This window comes from Balaenoptera acutorostrata, chromosome 16 (genome assembly GCF_949987535.1).
Source record: "Balaenoptera acutorostrata chromosome 16, mBalAcu1.1, whole genome shotgun sequence".
NCBI lineage: Eukaryota > Metazoa > Chordata > Mammalia > Artiodactyla > Balaenopteridae > Balaenoptera > Balaenoptera acutorostrata.
In genome coordinates this window covers 42,305,943-42,327,635 of record NC_080079.1, presented here as the reverse complement: position 1 = coordinate 42,327,635, position 21,693 = coordinate 42,305,943, and the positions used below count along the sequence as shown (strand labels likewise).

General features: G+C 36.8%; 1 long non-coding RNA gene and 1 pseudogene across 1 annotated transcript in view; one reads left to right on the top strand and one right to left on the bottom strand.

Moving 5' to 3' along the window:
- The window catches only part of LOC130705073 (uncharacterized), a 264,956-nt gene that overhangs the window by 219,091 nt on the left and 24,172 nt on the right, over positions 1 to 21,693 (bottom strand). The window lies entirely within an intron of this gene.
- LOC103011948 (type 2 phosphatidylinositol 4,5-bisphosphate 4-phosphatase-like) lies at positions 744 to 1,520 on the top strand (annotated as a pseudogene).

Below are 21,693 nucleotides of genomic sequence, written 5' to 3'. Positions count from 1 at the left end.
AAAAGAAGAATAAATTTGAATTCCAAGGAGAGGAAAAACATCCAATTTAGTTCAGTATTCTACATTTTTATAGAACCCTTGGAATTCCCTAAAAAGAATTTTTTTTTTTTATTTAGGCTGTTTGCTTTACCCTGTTTTTGTACTAAAGAGGTGCAATTATATTTTTTATGTAAATTTCCAACAATTTCTAAGTACTTCCCAAATTTTATTCAAATAATCATTTTTAAGAAATAAAAAGGTCTGGGGGTTTTCCTGATGGCGCAGTGGTTAAGAATCTGCCTGCCAATGCAGGGAACACAGGTTCGAGTCCTGGTCTGGGAAGATCCCACATGCCATGGGGGAGCAACTAACCCCGTGTGCCACAACTACTAAGCCTGTGCTCTAGAGCCCGCGAGCCACAACTACTGAGCCTGCGTGCCACAACTACTGAAGCCCGTGCACCTACAGCCCGTGCTCCGCAACAAAAGAAGCCACCACAATGAGAAGCCCGCGCACCACAACGAAGAGTAGCCCCCACTCGCTGCAACTAGAGAAAGCCTGCACGCAGCAACAAAGACCCAATGCGGCCAAAAATAAATAAATAAATAAATACATAAATAAGCAGATAAATTTATTTATTAAAAAAATAAAAATAAAAATGTCTGGGAGGCGGCTGCAGTGGCAGTAGCACTAATACCGCCTCCAAGTGGAGCCACAACCCCAGACTAGGCCTCCCCCTCAGCCCTGCTGCCCCTGCTGCAGTCATGGCTGCTGATGGGGTGGACAAACGCTCGCCTCTGCTGTCCACATCCCATTCTGGAAATATCACTCCCACGGCCCCACCATACTTAACAAGAAAGCAGCCCCAGAGTGGAACTCCCACCTCCGTACACAGCCATTGCCAGTCCAGATGCCTGTGGTATTCCAGTAATAAACTGCTGCGTATGCCAATCTCTCATCAATTTGGATGGCAAGCTTCACCAGCATGTGGTTAAGTGCACGCTTTGCAATGAAGCTACACCAATCGAAAACCCCCCAACAGGGAAGAAGTATGTTAGATGCCCTTGTAATTGTCTCCTCATTTGTAAGGACACATCACGGCGAATAGGATGTCCAAGACCCAACTGTAGACGTATTATTAACCTTGGCCCAGTAATGCTTATTTCTGAAGAACAGCCAGCTCAACCTGCATTACCAGTCCGACCAGAAGGTACAAGAGTCATGTGTTGGCACTGTGGAAACACGTTCCTGTGGATGAAACTGAGGTTCAACACTCTGTGGTAAAATGCCCACACTGCAAAAAAATTTCCTCTGTGGGTAGTGCACTTCCTTGAAGATGCTGCTGTGCACATATTACCATTGGATTACTATGTATTTTCATTGGAGTTGGATTAACTGTTGGCACCCAAGGTTTTGCAAGGCGATTTCATGCAACCTATGTTTCTTGGGTAGGTGCTTATCTCTTAGGTTTGATCTGCCTTATCCGAGCTTGTTATTGAGGAACCATAAAAGTGAGTTAACCAGAACACAGTTTTGCATAAACTTGTTTATGATTTGGTAATGCAGGTGAGAGTATCTAGCAGTTCTCAATAAGCTACTTTGGACATCTTTAAATCATTTACCTAATGGATTTCATTCTCGTTTATGTATGAAGTTTTAAGACTTTGGGAGTCTTTTATGAACAAATGCTCATTGTACTACATTATATGCAAATAGTTTGCTTTGCTTCTAAGTTTTCAAGTTCCAAATAATAAAGCTTGCTCTTCATGTTCCTTGACATCTCTTAAAGATATTTTTGATTTGTTCCCAAACTTTACATATCACATCAACCTTTCATTATTTTTAAATCAGTTATTCCATTACTTGCTATCTGTATTTCCAAGAAGTGTTTATAAATGTTGGTGCAATAGCTTCACATTTATACTTACATTTTAATTAAACAGTAAAAATTGCTTGCTTTAAAATCTAAGCAATATGCATTTCGCTTGAACTGCTTACTGTAACTTTAACCTAACATCATAGTGACCTTATTCAGGAAAAAAAAATTTAGTGTACCTTCAAAGACTTGACATTCTTGTCAGATAAAGACCATTTCTAGACACTGTATGCTTGTTTTATGTTGTATATAGAAAGTTATAATATTTTGGTAGTAATTTAAAATACAAGAATAAAAATATTTATTTGTCCACAGTTGGAGATATGTTGGATAAATGTTTTTTTCTCGAAGATCATAGGATCTCTGTCTTGGTCACAAGATCTTTTTGTCTTTTATTTTTGTCATTTTTTTAATTTACTAATTATAAAAGTCTGGCCTAGATTTATGAAATAAATGTTAATCAGCTCTATGTATTCCTTTATGGAGCCTGAAGGAAGGCTCACATAACATATTTCATAATATTTAACCATTTACGGAGACGTATCCATATTAGGTTGTCCTCCTTTTCATTAGATCATGGTAAATTTTTCTTATTGGGATAATTTTGGAATACTTATATGTGAAGGGAGTCTGTGACATTTTACACTGGCTAAAGTATTGAGAGTAGATGCAGTTACTTTTACCATTCTTCTCAAATCTAGCTGGTCAAAAACTTACCAAATTTACTCAAAATACAGATCAAAGACAAAAAGCAACATACTTTTCTAAGAATTCACTAGGATTTAAGGAATACTATATGCCAATAAAATGGACAACCTGGAAGAAATGGACAAATTCTTAAAAAAGCACAACTTTCCAAGACTGAACCAGGAAAAAACAGAAAATATAAACAGACAAATCACAAGCACTGAAATTAACACTGTGATTAAAAATCTGCCAACAAACAAAAGCTAAGGACCAGATGGCTTCACAGGCAAATTCTATCAAACATGTAGAGAAGAGCTAACACCTATCCTTCTCAAACTCTTCCAAAATATAGCAGAGGAAGCAACACTCCCAAACTCATTCTATGAGACCACCATCACCCTGATACCAAAACCAGACAAAGATGTCACAAAAAATAAAACTACAGGCTAGTATCACTGAAGAACACAGATTCCAAAATCCTCAACAAAATACTAGCAAACAGAATCCAACAGCACATTAAAAGAACCATACACCATGATCAAGTGGGGTTTATCCCAGGAATGCAAGGATTCTTCAATATATGCAAATCAATCACTGTGATACACCATATTAACAAATTGAAGGATAAAAACCATATGATCATCTCAATAGATGCAGGAAAAAGCTTTTGAAAAAATTCAACACCCATTTATGATAAAAACTCTCCAGAAAGTAGGCATAGAGGGAACTTACTCAACATAATAAAGGCCATATATGACAAACCCACAGCCAACGTCGTTCTCAATGGTAAAAAACTGAAACCATTTCCATTAAGATCAGGAACAAGACAAGGGTGCCCACTCTAACCACTATTATTCAACATAGTTTTGGAAGTTTTAGCCACAGCAATCAGAGAAGAAAAAGAAATAAAAGGAATTCAAATTGGAAAGAAGAAGTAAAACTGTCACTGTTTGCAGATGACATGATACTATACATAGAGAATCCTAAAGATGCCACCAGAAAACTACTACAGCTAATCAATGAATTTAGTAAAGTAGCAGGATACAAAATTAATGCACAGAAATCTCTTCCACTACTATACAGTAAGGATGAAAAATCTGAAAGAGAAATTAAGGAAACACTCCCATTTACCATTGCAACAAAAAGAATAAATTACCTAGGAATAAACCTGCCTAAGGAGACAGAAGACATGTATTCAGAAAACTGTAAGAAATTAAAGATGATACAAACAGATGGAGAGATGTACCATGTTCTTGGATTGGAAGAATCAACATTGTGAAAATGACTATACTACCCAAAGCAATCTACAGATGTGATGCAATCCCTATCAAACTACCAATGGCATTTTTCAGAGAACTAGAACAAAAAATTTCACAATTTGTATGGAGACAAAAAAGACCCCAAATAGCCAAAGCAATCTTGAGAAAGAAAAATGGAGCTGGAGGAATCAGGCTCCCTGACTTCAGACCATACTACAAAGCTACAGTAATCAAAACAGTATGCTACTGGCACAAAAACAGAAATATAGATCGATGGAACAGGAAAGAAAGCCCAGAGATAAACCCACGCACATATGGTCACCTTATCTTTGATAAAGGAGACAAGAGTATACAATGGAGAAATGACAGCCTCTTCAATAGTGGCGCTGGGAAAACTGGACAGCTACATGTAAAGGAATGAAATTAGAACACTCCCTAACACCATACACAAAAATAAACTCAAAATGGATTAAAGAACCTAAATGTAAGGCCAGACACTATCAAACTCTTAGAGGAAAACACAGACAGAACACTCTATAACATAAATCACAGCAAGATCCTTTTTGACCCATGTCCTAGAGAAATGGAGATTAAAAACAAAAATAAACAAATGGGACCTAATGAAACTTAAAAGCTTTTGCACAGCAAAGAACACCATAAACAAGATGAAAATACACCGCTCAGAATGGGAGAAAATATTTGCAAATGAAGAAACTGACAGAGGATTAATCTCCAAAATATACAAGCAGCTCATGCAGCTCAGTACCAAAAAAACAAACAACCCAATCCAAAAATGGGCAGAAGACCTAAACAGACATTTCTCCAAAGAAGATACACAGATTGCCAACAAACACATGAAAGATACTCAACATTACTAATCATTAGAGAAATGCAAATCAAAACTACAATGAGTTATCACCTCACACCGGTTAGAATAGCCATCATCAAAAAATCTACAAGCAATAAATCCTGGAGAGGGTGTGGAGAAAAGGGAACCCACTTGCACTGTTGATGGGAATGTAAATTGATACAGCCACTATGGAGAACAGTATGGAGGTCCCTTATAAAACTAAAAATTGAACTACCATATTACCCAGCAATCCCACTACTGGGCATATACCCTGAGAAAACCATAATTCAAAAAGAGTCATGTACCACAATGTTCATTGCAGCACTCTACAATAGCCAGGACATGGAAGCAACAGATGAATGGATAAAGAAGATGTGGCACATATATACAATGAAATATTACTCAGCCATAAAAAGAAATGAAATTGAGTTATTTGTAGTGAGGTGGATGGACCTAGAGTCTGTCAGAGTGAAGTAAGTCAGAAAGAGAAAAACAAATATTGTATGCTAACACATATATTAAAAAAAATGGAATCTAAAAAAAATGGTTCTGATGAACCTAGGGGCAGAACAGGAATAAAGACCCAGACATAGAGAATGGACTTGAGGCCACGGGGAGTGTGAAGGGAAGCTGGGACGAAGTGAGAGAGTGGCATTGACATATATACACTACCAAATGTAAAACAGATAGCTAGTGGGAAGCAGCTGCATAGCACAGGGAGATCAGCTTCCTGCTTTGTGACCACCTAGAGGGGTGTGATAGGGAGGGTGGGAGGGAGACGCAAGAGGGAGGGGATATGGGGATATATGTATACATATAGCTGATTCACTTTGTTATACAGCAGAAACTAACACACCATTGTAAAGCATTTATACTCCAATAAAGATGTTAAAAAAAAAAGAAATAAAAAGGTCCTTGAGACTGCCCAGATCTGTACTATTAATTTATAATCTTCCATTGCTATACATTCTTATATATAATGCAAGCAGAAACTTGGCACATGCTATCAATAGACAATTTGGAAACAGGTCTGCACATATGAGAAATGTGGAAACAACAGCCACCGGTCCATTGCATCTCCTGTATTACTATGGATTTCTGCCATTTACATTTTATCTCACCTTGTGCCTGGGTAGAAACACTAACACACAATTTACTGTTTATGCTCTATCCCAAGTGGTTGATTAGAGCTTATTATAAGAGGTCTGAAACAGTCATTGTACCTGGGCTCCTAGCCATGCAATCTGCACCATGGTTTGTCCAGAGTACTGGCTGATGGATAAGCTCTCCTTCATTGCCAGTTCCATGCTAATTATTCCTTGCTCACTCCCCAGTGCTCATTTTATTCACTGGCTTTGTTCCTCAATCTGTTGCTTAACACTTTGTCCAACTCCCTGGTTAAAATTGCCAGTTCACTCTCCCCTCACCCAGCCCCAAATTGCCCATTCAGACACAAGACTAGACCCCATCCTCTTTACACCTAAACCTTAGACCAGCAGTCCCCAACTTTTTTGGCACCAGGGACCGAATTGTGGAAGACAATTTTTCCATGGACCAGGGGCAAGGTGGTTCAGGTGGTAATGCCAGTGATGGGGGAGCGGCAGATGAAGCTTCGCTTGCTTGCTCGCCTGCCACTCACCTCCTGCTGTGCCCAGTTCCTAACAGGCCACAGACCGGTATCAGTACGACGCCCGGGGGTTGGGGACCCCTGCCTTAGACTCAGGAGAGGGAGGGTATGTCCTAATGATTTAGGGATGACCTGGAAGGTCAAGGTTTGCATGACCTTGCTAAGCCTCAAATAGGCCTCTTCCTTTGAATGTTATTGACTTAGCTAAAAATAATTTTTAAAAAAGAGCACTGAATGCCAGGGAAACATGTTTTTATTCTATAGACTTTGAAAGCGTTTAAGCCCAGAATTTTAATAATTGGTACCAGTATAAGATATAAGTGGATTTGGCAGTAACAGAATTATTGCAGTTATTCACAGAACTGTTGGAGTTGTGAGTTATAAGAATACATGAATTCAGTGAAAAGAAAAGTCTCCATACTTTGCAAATAGATTATGTATAATTTGGTAATGAATTGGATTAGAATAATAATAAAAGAGACAATCACCACTCAGGCATGATATACTTAACAAAGAAGATAGACTTCGGGGAAAAATATAATTGGAGAACAATATAGACTTGTTGATTTTGATTTTGCCAATATTGACTAAGATACGATGAATGGCAAGTCTCTAAGCTGGAAAGGTTAAGAAATTTCTAAATTTAATACTGGACCCCTACCTCACAAGATATATAAAAATAAACTTAAAATGAATCACAGACTTAAATATAAGATCTAAAAATATAAAACTTTTAGAGAAAACATTGGAGTAACTATTTTAACTTTATTTTTGTGAAAGTCTAGGGTATTCTCAGTTCTTTTCTAACCATCTCTTATGCCTTGGGCATGAGTGTGGCTTTTTAAATTCCTCAGTACATATAGGTGCTTTTGAATGCCCTAATTTCCTAAAGAAAACTCTCCCTACCTTTTCCTTCTGGGCTTCAGGCCATCTATTGCATGTGTCAGTTGTAGTCTTTAGCCCCAGGCAGCTGCAGGTTTTTAATTTGCTTACAGTGTTTTCTAGCAATGCACACTGCTTTCCGGCCCTGAATGAATTCCAAGATAGGCAAGACAGTAACTATCACCTGTGGCAGTCCCCCAGACATTTTAGAATAGAACAGATGAATATAATTACAAATAAGGTCTGCTGTGCCTCCTTTAAAACCAGGGACAAGGGTCCCACACTGGGAACACAGGTTGTCATCTTCAAGACCACCACTGTGCCAGGAAGGGAGTGAGACAAGGCCAAGAAAAAATGTCACAAAAGCCTTCCAACAATTTTTTAGTTGCCTTTCTCCTAAGTTATTGTTCATTTGGTTTCTGTAAACCTTTGCCTATTTTCAGAGTTCTGACAAATTGGTCCTGAAAGTTTCAACTTGTTTTTCCATGTTTCTGTGGAAAGCTGGGAGTTTGGAGCTACTTACTCCACCAGTTTTTTTTTTTTTTTTTTTTTTCCTAAGGTATGTTATTGTTTTCTAAGCTAAGAAATTTTTCTTTAGACTTCACCAAAATATTGTATACAACTTGAGAGTGATAACACCACCTGCGTACTTTTTTCTGAAGCACATCTGCTAACCTACCTTTCAATTGTTTATTTACTTTCCAGAAAAAATTTCAAAAACCTTTACTAACACTAATATGTTGACAAATATGATATCCTCTCTTTCTTCTCAAGGAGCAGAGACTGGGGTGGTAGAGGTCTGGGTGTCATGGAGCTTAGGACCAACATATATCCCTTTCTTTGGGAATTTACAAATTTCAGGGATGGCTATGTGGTAATAATAACCAGCATGGATATGTAACAGCTAAGCCTTTGTGATTCACTGATAAATAGAGAATTTCTAGCTGAGAAACACAATGTTAAACTTGGTGCAATTATGTGATTACGAATCACTAGGTATGTAACGTTGAAAGTTTTCAATCTATAAAAACAAAACAGGTTTTCAATTTATCACCTATTTTAAAAATCAAAGTTTAAACTTTTCATGAAGATGTCATATTATCTGTTTCCACCTGGAGTTGAATATTTAAGTCTGTATAGATATATTCTTCACATACATATTTTAGTATATGAAGCCAAGATAATATATATATATTTTTTAAATTTCTTAAAGGCTGCCACTAACTTGGTAAAAACTTTTGTGTGTGGGTGATTCATAGAACAAGTGGATTTTTGTAAGTTCAATTAATTCATTTCTACTTAATTTACTTCATAAGGCTTTTGTGAAGAGCTTTAAAAATGTGCTTTTTCATGTACCAGTTTATAGAGGGGGGAATAAAAGCCCTTTATCAACTAATTGAATTACAAAATTCAACTCAACCATAATCACATAGGTGATTATAATTGCACAAACTTAAATGCAATTGCACTGAAATTATTTCTTTTTAAATCAGAATCTATAGTGATTAACAGTAGGAATTCATTTTATATGTGGAAATTAAATTGCAAGATATTTAAATATAATCAAAGTATATCTTTTTCTTAATGCAGAGATAATTTTGTTTCAATATTGGAATGGAAGAGAACCCTGGGCTGCACCCCCCTCCCCAATACAAAGACACTTCCATGTCTCCTGCCTCTTGTTTGTAGAGAAGCTGGTCTCCCAGGCCCCCCTGAGTCACAAAGGAACAGGCTCAAGCAGCTAAAGATTAGGGCAACAGAGTCACAAACTCAGTGTCTGATGCACATTCCTGAGTTGTTTTACAGATATTGTAACTGCCACCAAAAGGAAAAAGCTGACTGCATGATGACCAGACTGCAGCCATGACATAAACTGCTCCATCTTGAGCAGTTCTGAGTCTACGGCTAGCACAATTACAAGAACTAGCCTTAAGAGAATGGAATTAACACTGTTGCTCATAATAATCTATATATTTGTGGGCATCAAAATAACTGTAGCATGTTCTGTCCATATATGTAAACAGGCAACTACAACTGTCAGCAAAGAGATGCTACAGACCCATGTAGACATCTTCCACTCTTAAGAATATGGCGGCCTATGTCAGCATGAAGAAGTGACAGAAGACAGACCTTTGCCCATGATCCCATAGAAATGGAATGATGTTCTGACAAGTGGGAATTTTTAAGAACTTTTTGGCAGGAAAGAGCTCTCTGCAGGAGGCCCCTTTTGTCTTGTCACTAACCTTAAGCCAGACACCACATGCCCTACTTATCACTGGCCCTAGCACACCTTTCAAATCTTTTAATCACACAATACCTTGCCTAACTTGGTTCTTTCCGTAGATCAAAGAAGTAGAAATAAAGAATAAGCAATTAACAGATGACCAGATCTCTTCCTTAGCGTCCCCTTCAAGTAATCTTGTGAACAAACTGTTTGAACAAGACAGCATCTAAAGAAAAATCACAAGAAGTCGACAAGCCTGCACACAAGTCTGCACACAAGTCTGCACACAGTGGGGGACGACTCTGACCCCCATCTCAATGATTAACTTAGATTACTTCCCCTTTCTCTTTAAAAGCTTTTATGGCCAAGCAGAATCTTTGGAGATGGTTTTTGGGGTACAACGAGTTCACTATCTCCCCAGGTTGCCAGCATTCCGATTAAAAGCAACTTTCCTTTCTAGCAACATTTGTCTCTCTCTTGAGTATTGATTTTTTGAGCGGCGAGCTGCTGGACTTGAGTTCAGTAACAATATCTTTAATCTCCCAAAGGACAAAAAAGCTCTAAAGGTGACACTACTAGCTCATGGATGAGCTTGAATCTATAATCCAAATCTAAGCCTAGTTTCCTATCTTTAAAATTAAGCTAAACTATTTCCAAACTCCCTTCAACTCTTATGCTCTAGAAAACTAACTCTCAATTTATGTAACTCTCAATTTATGTTTACACATTTTCACTAAATTATCTGTGTATGTATGCATCTATGTAAACATCCATTCATCCATTTAAAAAAATTCTGAGCACTTACTATGTACCAGGCGATATGATGCTTTGGGGGATATAGGTTTTAACAACCTAGGTGGGTTCTTTCCCTCATGGAAGAAAACTAATCATCAGACCTGGTCATTGTTTTATTTTTGACCCTGCTCTGCCCAAGGTCAGATCACCTAAATCACCAGTGATTTCATACGTCAAAGAGGCTTAAACTCATCAGGTTCCCATCTTTGTTGCTACCTTAAAAACATTCACTTGTTCATCTGGATTCCTGATTATCAGCCTATATGTGATCAGGGGAAACATTTCACTCCATGCCTTCCATGTTTGTGTATTTGGATATTCTTATTTACCAGTTGCGGACTTCCTATTTCCTTGCTTCACATGTGTTGGATTCTCTACCACCTGTCTTCCTCTATCCCTATAACTATCTGGTTTCATAATATTATATTAGTTGATAATTTCTGATGATACATTATTTGTGCTATGATGACATCAAAACTACAAAGATTTTTCTAAAAGAATCTCCTTAAAAGGCAAATAACCTTTATACAATAGTTTGGTATTATGTATTCAAGTTTACAATTACTTAATTTTACGTGTTATAAATTGCATTTACAAATAATATTATCAACAGAGAAAATTTTATTTATTACTTCAAAAGTTTTCATTTTAAAATGATCCCATAAATTCATTTAAATATCTGTAACACTATACTGAAGTCCAAAAGCTTTGTATGGTTGGCTTAAATAACCTTCACCACCACACATATTACAGACATAGAAACAGCCTTATGGTCACAACTTCCATCCATTCCATGCCCAGGAAGTGATACAGATAGAATCTCATCTCATTCCTGTATAACTGTAAAGTCCATTTTCTTTTCACTACAGTACATCTCCTCCCCATAGAAAAGATTTCAAACTGTGTTCCATGGAAACAGATTTTCCTAAAACAGGAGGTAATTTCTTGGTCAAAATTAAGAAATATGCTACATAAAAAACTTCCACTCTCCCTCCCATCAATAGAGATATGATTCAGCTATATTGGTTCATAAAATACCAATTCCCATCCCCTAGGTCACCCTCAATTTACATTTAACTCAGATTTACTTCAATACAGAACTGCATTTTGGGGTCTGTTGTTGTTATTGAAGGGGAGCAGAATATGTCACCCCGAAATATGTCTCTTTAGCATAAGGATTATCTTGAGCTGGTTATTTTTAAGAAATAGCAGACACAGAAAAGCCCTGAAGACCACATACAAGTTGCCATTTTGTAAGGGACATTTACATGTATAAGGTAAATCTCCATTTGTAAGTGTGTCTCCCTCTCTGTACCAGGAAGAGGTGGATGACTAAATCTCTAGAAACTCTTACCTATGGAGAAGGTAACTGACTTAAATCTGCATAACAACCATACCCTTATTTACTGTGCTTTTGCCTGGTAAGGTTCCATAACTGGCTCCCCACCATAAACCCAACATCTTTTGTCTTTAGCTGGAGACGGTATTTAAATTTCTTATTAAGAGCAGGCCAATAATCTAAGAAAATGTTGTCCTTTTAGCAGATGAAAAAAAAAAATTAAGTTTTACTTTTACGTAAGTACACTATTGGTTTTAAAGCTTAACTTAAAAATCTTTATGATAACAATTCAATTTTTAGCCAACTTGACCACATAAGATTCCCTCTTTTTTCTCTCTCTGTGTCCAGAGATAACATGAGGCTATTTGACTTTTAGTAGACACAGATTATATTTAATGCCGATTACTCTAAAGACATGTCTATTAATTAAACCAATGAACTTCAGATACCTATAATACCAAATATTTTTCCAGGTCATGTGATCCTGAAAAGCATTTGTGTTAGTTTGTATTATATTTTTTGAGGATTTTTATGAATACTAAACTTACATAAGCACTTGTTTGTTTAAATAGAGCTCTTTAACAAATAAATTTAGCAATATCATCAGCAGGTAAAAATAAAAATACTACACATATACAACACATTTATAAACACACGTAAATATATAGACAGATGAAAACAGAGACCTTATAATTTTCATTTTAAAATTAGCCATGAGATGGGTGTGATAATGCAAAATTCACTCGTCTATAAAAGAGTAGTTGGACTAAGCTAAGTTTACTTGAATAGAGTTTGGGCAGAGGAGTTCTGACAGCAGTTTATATTTTTTAAACATCACCCCCTCTCTTTTTTTCAGTCTTAGGACATGGGAATGGTCTAGATAAGAGTTCCCTGAGGAGACCTGGTAAAACATTTTTATCTCAAAGGCACAGGGAAAGAATGTAAGTTCCCCCAAGGACTTTGGTTTCTTAAAACCAATCCTTACAAGCCTAGTGAGATAAATAGGGATTGGTAATAAGGAAAGCGTGAACTTTGAACTGCCTCTAGAGTTGCATTTTGAGTTTTGCAAAGATTTGTGAGATAAAGATAGTTGTTCTCAATTCCCCAAAGAACTGGGTTGCAGCCTAAATTATGTCATAGGTTGGTCTACCCATCTCATTAGATTATCTTCTTTTTTTTGGTAAATATAAAGACTTTAGAAGGTGTTAACTGTTTAGACATAATCTATGATTTATTTAGTCACAAAAATTTCAGCACTCAATGAAATTCACTTAATTTGGAAAAAATATATATTCGTACTCCTTTTATTTCCCAGTGCACTCTAAGATCTTGCAGAGCTCTGGAAAATCATTATAAAGATATATTCTTACTGGCTAGTTTATGAAAGAAAAAAAGTCAGGTTATATAAGTTTTACTGTTTCAGATTTTATTGGATAATTGGTATTACATGCATTTAAGATATTTTATGTGCTTATAAGTATACTGTACTAGACCATGCCATAATTTTCATTAAATGCAAGAGCTTCCATTCAGTTTAGAAAACAGTTTATATATTCTTATATCCTAAGATTCTTCATCCTTACAGGCAATTGTGCTTGTTTCACTTGCGTGAAATTGTTTGGTGTAACCGTTAATAGGCTTGAATGATGAAAAGTGCAACTTCCTTTCAGCACTCTGAAGGGAAGTTGGGAGTTTTGTTTAATAGTAAATGTAGATTTTGCTGTAATTTCAAACCTTCTGCTCTCTCAACTATACTATACACAGCATGATATAAGAGCAGGAAAACCAACAGAATCAACAAATGACAAGATCAATTTTGCTTGCTTTATACTTTTAGATTAAGCCTATATCTAACACTTCCAAATAGTTCTCTACTGGAGGATATTAGAATCTTCCCAATATTAAGCACTATTTTATTATTCTTCTCCATTTCCTTTATTTTCATTTTTTAAAAAATTTATTTAATTTATTTTTTATACAGCAGGTTCTTATTAGTTATCTATTTTATACATATTAATGTATACATGGCAATTCCAATCTCCCAATTCATCCCACCACCCCCACCCCACCCCCATCCCCGCTTTCCCCCTTTGGTGTCCATACATTTGTTCTCTACATCTGTGACTCTATTTCTGCCTTGCAAACTGGTTCATCTGTACCATTTTTCTATATTCCACATATATGTGTTAATACACGATATTTTTTTCTCTTCCTGACTTACTTCACTCTGTATGACAGTCTCTAGGTCCATCCCCGTCTCTAAAAATGACCCAATTTTGTTCCATTTTATGGCTGAGTAATATTCCATTGAATATATGTACCACTTTTCTTTATCCATTCATCTGTCAATGGGCATTTAGGTTACTTCCATGACCTGGCTATTGTAAATAGAGCTGCAATGAACATTGGTGTGCATGTGCCATTTTGAATTATGGTTTTCTCTGGGTATATGCCCAGTAGTGGGATTGCTGGGTCATGTGGTAATTCTGTTTTTAGTTTTTAAAGGAACCTCCATACTGTTCTCCATAGTGGCTGTATCAATTTACGTTCTGCCCAACAGTGCAAGAGGGTTCCCTTTTTTCCACACCCTTTCCAGCATTTGTTGTTTGTAGATTTTCTTTGTTTTTTTAACATCTTTATCGGAGTATAATTGCTTTACAATAGTGTGTTAGTTGCTGCTGTATAACAAAGTGAATCAGCTATATGCATACATATATCCCCATAATCCCTCCCTCTTGCGGCTCACCTCGACCCTACACATCCCAACTCTCTAGGTGGTCACAAAGCACCGAGCTGATCTCCCTGTGCTATACAGCTGCTTCCCACTAGCTTTCTATTTTACATTTGGTAGTGTATATATGTCAATGCTACTCTCTCACTTCATCCCAGCTTACCGTTCCCCCTCCCTGTGTCCTCAAGTCCATTCTCTACGTCTGCATCTTTATTCCTGTCCTGCCCCTAGGTTCATTAGAACTTTTTTTTTTTTTTTTTTAGATTCCATATATATGTGTTAGCATACAGTATAGTTTTTCTCTTTCTGACTTACTTCACTCTGTAGGACAGACTCTAGGTCCATCCACCTCACTGCAAATTAACTCAATTTCTTTTTACGGCTGAGCAATATTCCATTATATATATGTGCCACATCTCCGTTATCCACTCATCTGTCGATGGATACTTAGGTTGCTTCCATGTGCTGGCTACTGTAAATAGTGCCGTGTTTGTAGATTTTCTGATGACACCCATTCTAACTGGTGTGAGGTGATATCTCATTGTAGTTTTGATTTGCATTTCTCTAATAATTAGTGATGTTGAGCAGCTTTTCATGTGCCTCTTGGCCATCTGCATGTCTTCTTTAGAGAAATGTCTATTTAGTCCTTCTGCCCATTTTTAGATCGGGTTGTTTGTTTTTTTTAATATTGAGCTGCATGAGCTGTTTATATATTTTGGAGATTAATCCTTTGTCCATTGATTCGTTTGCAAGTATTTTCTCCCATTCTGAGAGTTGTCTTTTCATCTTCTTTACAGTTTCCTTTGCTGTGCAAAAGCTTTGAAGTTTCATTAGGTCCCATTTGTTTATTTTTGTTTTTATTTCCATTACACTAGGAGGTGGTCAAAAAAGATCTTGCTGTGATTTATGTCAAAGAGTGTGCTTCTTATGTTTTCCTCTACGAGTTTTATAGTGTCCGGACTTACATTTAGGTCTTTAATCCATTTTGAGTTTATTTTTGTGTATGCTGTTAAGGAGTGTTCTAATTTCATTCTTTTACATGTAGCTGTCCAGTTTGCCCAGCACCACTTATTGAAGAGACTATCTTTTCCCCATTGTATATCCTTGCCTCCTTTGTCATGGATTAGTTGACCATAGGTGCATGGTTTTCTCTCTGGGCTTTCTATCCTGTTCCATTGATCTATATTTCTGTTTTTGTGCCAGTACCATATTGTCTTGATTACTGTAGCTTTGTAGTATAGTCTGAAGTCAGGGAGCCTGATTCCTCCAGCTCCGTTTTTTTCCCCTCAAGATTGCTTTGGCCATTCAGGGTCTCTTGTGTCTCCATACAAATTTTAAGATTTTTTGTTCTATTTCTATAAAAAATGCCATTGGTAATTTGATAGTGATTGCACTGAATCTGTAGATTGCTTTGGGTAGTATAGTCATTTTCACAATACTGATTCTTCCAATCCAAGAACATGGTATATCTCTCCAGCTGTTTGTGTCATTTTTGATTTCTTTCATCAGTGTCTTATAGTTTTCTGAGTACAGGTATTTTACCTCCTTAGGTAGGTTTATTCCAAGGTATTTTATTGTTTCTGTTGCAGTGGTGAATGGGATTGTTTCCTTAATTTCTCTTTCTGATATTTGATTGTTAGTGTATAGGAATGCAAGAGATTTCTGTGCATTAATTTTGTATCCTGCAACTTTACCAAATTCATTGATTAACTCTAGTAGTTTACTGGTGGCATCTTTAGGATTTTCTATGTATAGTATCATGTCATCTGCAGACAGTGACAGTTTTACTTCTTCCTTTCCAATTGGGATTCCTTTTATTTCTTTTTCTTCTCTGATTGCTGGGACTTCCAGAACTATGTTGAATAATAGTGGCAAGAGTGGACATCTTGTCTTGTTCTTGGAGAAAATGCTTTCAGTGTTTCACCATTGAGAATGATGTTTGCTGTGGGTTTGTCATATATGGCCTTTCTCATGTTGAGATAGGTTCCCTCTATGCCCACTTTCTGGAGAGTTTTTATCATAAATGGGTATTGAATTTTGCCAAAAGCTTTTTCTGCATCTATCGAGGTGATCATTTGGTTTTTATTCTTCAATTTGTTAATATGGTGTATCACATTGATTGATTTGGGTATATTGAAGAAGCCTTGCATCCCTGGGATAAATCCCACTTGATCATGGTGTATCATCCTTTTAATGTGTTGTTGGATTCTGTTTGCTAGTATTTTGTTGAGGTTTTTTTCATCTATATTCATCAGTGATATTGGTCTGTAATTTTCTCTTTTTGTAGTGTCTTTGTCTGGTTTTGGTATCAGGGTGATGGTGGCCTTGTAGAATGAGTTTGGGAGTGTTCCTTCCTCTGCAATTTTTTGGAAGAGTTTGAGAAGGATGGGTGTTAGCTCTTCTCAAAATGTTTGATAGAATTCACCTGTGAAGCCATCTGGTCCTGGACTTTTGTTTGTTGGTAAATTTTTAATCACAGTTTCAATTTCATTACTTGTGATTGGTCTGTTCATATTTTCTATTTCTTCCTGGTTCAGTCTTGGAAGGTTATACCTTTCTAAGAATTTGTCCATTTGTTCCAGGTTGTCTATTTTATTGGCATATAGCTGCTTGTAGTAGTCTCTTACGATGCTTTGTATTTCTGCAGTGTCCATTGTAACTTCTCCTTTTTTATTTCTAATTTTATTGATTTGAGTCGTCTCCCTCTTTTTCTTCATGAGTCTGACTAAAGGTTTATCAATTTTGCTTATCTTCTCAAAGAACCAGATTTTGGTTTTATTAATCTTTGCTATTGTTTTCTTTGTTTCTATTTCATTTATTTCTGCTCTGATCTTTATGATTTCTTTCCTCCTGCTAACTTTGGGTTTTGTTTGTTCTTCTTTCTCTAGTTCCTTTAGGTGTAAGGTTAGATTGTTTATTTGAGATTTTTCTTGTTTGAGGAAGGACTGTATTGCTATAAACTTCCCTCTTAGAACTGCTTTTGCTGCATCCCATGTTTTGGATCATCATGTTTTTGCTGACATTTGTCTCTAGGTATTTTTTGATTTCCTCTTTGATTTCTTCAGTGATTCATTGGTTATTTAGTAGCATATTGTTCAGCTTCCATGTGTGTGTATTTTTAAAGTTTTTTTCCCTGTAATTTATTTATAATCTCATAGTGTTGTGGTCAGAAAAGATGCTTGATATGATTTCAATTTTCTTAAATTTACCAAGGCTTGATTTGTGACCCAAATGTGATCTGTCCTGGAGAATGTTCTCTGTGCACTTGAGAAGAAAGTGTAAACTGCTGTTTTTGGATGGAATGTGCTATAAATATCAATTAAATCTATCTGGTCTATCGTGTCATTTAAAGCTTCTGTTTCCTTATTAATTTTATGTCTGGATGATCTGTCCATTGGTGTAAGTGAGGTGTTAAAAGTCCCCCATTATTATTATGTTACTGTTGTTTTCCTCTTTTATAGCTGTTAGCACTTGCCTTATGTATTGAGGTGCTCCTATGTTGCGTGCATATATATTTATAATTGTTCTATCTTTTTCTGGGATTGATCCCTTGATCATTATGTAGTGTCCTTCCTTGTCTCTTGTAACATTCTTTATTTTAAAGTCTATTTTATCTGATATGAGCATTGTTACTCCAGCCTTCTTTAGATTTCCATTTTCATGGAATGTCTTTTTCCATCCCCTCACTTTCAGTCTGTATGTGTCCCTAGGTCTGAAGTGCGTCTCTTGTAGACAGCATATAGATGGGTCTTGTTTTTGTATCCATTTAGTGAGCCTGTGTCTTTTGATTGGAGCATTTAATCCATTCACATTTAAGGTAATTATTGATATGTATGCTCCTATTACCATTTCCTTAATTGTTTTGGGTTTGTTTTTGTACGTCCTTTTCATCTCTTGTGTTTTCAACTTAGAGAAGTTCCTTTAGCATTTGTTGTAGAGCTAGTTTGGTGGTGCTGAATTCTCTCAGCTTTCCCTGTCTGTAAAGCTTCTGATTTCTCTGTCGAATCTGAATGAGATCCTTGCCAGGTAGAGTAGTCTTGGTTATAGGTTCTTCCCTTTCATCACTTTAAATATATTGTGTCACTCCCTTCTGGCTTGTAGAGTTTCTGCTGAGAATTCAGCTGTTAACCTTATGGAAATTCCCTTGTATGTTATTTGTCGTTTTTCCCTTGTTGCTTTTAATAATTTTTTTTGTCTTTAATTTTTGTCAATTTGATTACTATGTGTCTTGGCGTGTTTCTCCTTGGGTTTATCCTGCCTGGGACTCTCTGTGCTTCCTGGACTTGGATGGCTATTTCCTTTCCCATGTTAGGGAAATTTTCAACTACAATCTCTTCAAATATTTTCTCAGGTCCTTTCTCTCTCTCTTCTCCTTCTGGGACTCCTGTAATGCAAATGTTGGTGCGTTTAATGTTGTCCCAGGGGTCTCTTAGGCTGTCTTCATTTCTTCTCATTCATTTTTCTTTATTCTGTTCTGCAGCAGTGAATTCCACCATTCTGTCTTCCAGGTCGCTGATCTGTTCTTCTGCCTCAGTTATTCTGGTATTGATTCCTTCTAATGTAGTTTTCATTTCATTTAGTTTATCGTTCATCTCTGTTTTTTTGTTCTTTAATTCTTCTAGGTATTTGTTCTTTAATTCGTCTAGGTCTTTGTTAAACATTTCTTGCATCTTCTCGATCTTTGCCTCCATTCTTTTTCTGAGGTCCTGGATCATCTTCACTATCATTATTCTGAATTCTTTTTCTGGAAGGTTGCCTATCTCCACTTCATTTAGTTGTTTTTCTGTGGTTTTATCTTGCTCCTTCTACTGGTACACAGTCCTCTGCATTTTCATTTTGTCTGTCTTTCTGTGAATGTGGTTTTCGTTAAACAGGCTGCAGGACTGTAGTTCTCCTTGCTTCTGCTCTCTGCTCTCTGGTGGATGAGGCTATCTAAGAGGCTTATGAAAGCTTCCTGATGGGAGAGACTGGTGGTGGGTAGAGCTTGGTGTTGCTCTGGTGGGCAGAGCTCAGTAAAACTTTAATCTGCTTGTCTGTTGATGTGTGGGGCTGAATTCCCTTCCTGTTGGTTGTTTGGCCTGAGGCGACCCAGTCCTGGAGGGTATAGGCTCTTTGGTGGGGCTAATGGTGGACTCAGGGAGGGCTCATGCAAAGGGATATTTCCCAGAACTTCTGCTGCCAGTGTCCTTGTCCCCGCGGTGAGCCACAGCCATCCCCCGCCTCTGCAGGAGACCCTCCATCACTAGCAGGTAGTTCTGGTTCAGTCTCCTATGGGGTCACTGCTCCTTCCCCCTGGGTCCTGATGCACACAGTACTTTGTGTGTGCCCTCCAAGAGTGGAGTCTCTATTTTCCCCAGTCCTGTCGAAGTCCTGCAATCAAATCTCGCTTGCCTTCAAAGTCTGATTCTCTGAGAATTCCTCCTCCCACTGCTGGACCCCCAGGCTGGGAAGCCTGACATGGGGCTCAGAACCTCCACTCCAGTGGGCGGACTTCTGTGGTATAATTGTTCTCCAGTTTGTGAGTCACCCACCCAGCGGTTTTTATATATGAAGTTCTTAGAAATCTTCCTGTCACATATTCAACACTCGAATTATTGCTAACATATATGTTCACACTATATAACTTCATTAAAATATTAGGGAAAATAGAAAAAATGTCTAGTACCTATTGTAATCTGAATAGGATATAATAATTGCATATATTATTATATAGGTATGTATACATGTATACATACATATACATTTATGTATACATTTATATAGATTTATACATAAATTATGAAGACTTTTCCTATAGTGATCTTCAAAATTCTACCAGCCTCTGCTTATTGCCAATTCCATAGTCACTTCTACATTTTCAGGTATTTGTTACAGCATTGTCTCACTCCAGGTACCACAATCTCTATTACTTTCCCATTACTGCTGTAGAAAATTACCACTTTTATACTTCAGATCTAGAGGTCAGAAGTATAAAGCATGTTGCTTTCTTTCTGGAGACTCTACAGGGAAATCCATTTCCTTGTTTCCAGCTTTTAGATGCTGCCTCGATACCTTGACTCATAGTTCTTCATCATTCCTACTTCTTTTCCATCAGCCCATCTTTTTTCTCTGGCTAACTCTCTTGTCTCCCTTTTATCCCTTATAAAGGTTCTGTGATTATGTTAGGCAGATCTGAATTATCCAGGTTAATCTCCCTTCTCAAGATCCTTTACTTAATCATATAAGCAAAGTCTCTTTTCTCATATTAAAGTAACATATTCACAGCCTCTTGGGATTAAGATGTGGGCATCTTTGGGGGACCATTATTCTGCCTACTACAACAATGATGCATAATTGAAGTAAAATTTTTGTAGTGCAAATCCCATGGGTTCTGAATTTAAGAGAAAGCCATGTTTCTTTGTGATATTCTGAAAAGCCTTTGAAAATACTTGTCTCACACAGAAAATAGAGAGATGCTAGGAGATGCTTCAACAAATGATAAGGAACAGGAGTCCACAGATTGCTCTTATCCTTTTTTGCCTTATACATAATGCTCTAATTCTATCTCCCAATTTTTTTTTATCATGCTACTAGTGCTGTGACTCAAACCTGCCATGGCCAGTCACTCTTGAACATTCCCTGCTTCCTGAAATCCAACCAATCAAACTGTCTCTTCTTTTTCACTCATCAGCAATTATATTACAGCTTTGGAATGACCAAAAAACAAATAGTCAACTGACATTTCGAGTAGAAGCCTTCCAGGTCCACAGAAACCACAACAATTTCCCAAACAATAAAAACTCTAGAAATCACTAGTTTCTATGACCTTTCACTTCATCATCAGAGCAACAGTCTTCTTTCTTCACTCTGCCCTTAGATGCTAGAAGTCAGACCATCAGTGATTATAGAACACTGGAAAGAAGAAATATGCAAGATCTTGACAGCCTCTTAACTGCTATATTTAATAATGTGCTACTCCTGTTGTAACAATTCAAAAGTAATCAGTATTTAATTTGGGTATCAGGTTGTTGGTATTTTTGTTTTTAGGAAACTCATACTTTCAGTGAACGATGATGAGACCTTTTTTTGTTCATGATAAATAAGGACCTAAGTATACAGAAGAAGTTAAAAAGGATAATAGGATTTAACTTAAAGCTACTATTTTGATAGAAATTATGATGTTATAAAAAGAAGATAATACAAAGGGTAGGAATAAATAATGATGATGATGATAATGTTGATGGTGGTGGTAGTGGTAATATTAGATATTTACATGAATGATCTCAACAAATGTGTAATGCAGGTATTATTACATCCTTTGACACATGATAAAACTGGGACTCAGAAAGTCTGTCTTGTCCAATGTTGTATCACTAGTAAGTGACAGAACTTGAAAATAAGCTCATGACTCTAATTTGAAAGAGTTCTTTCCCATTCCCTGAATTTCATCATTAAAAATCATAGT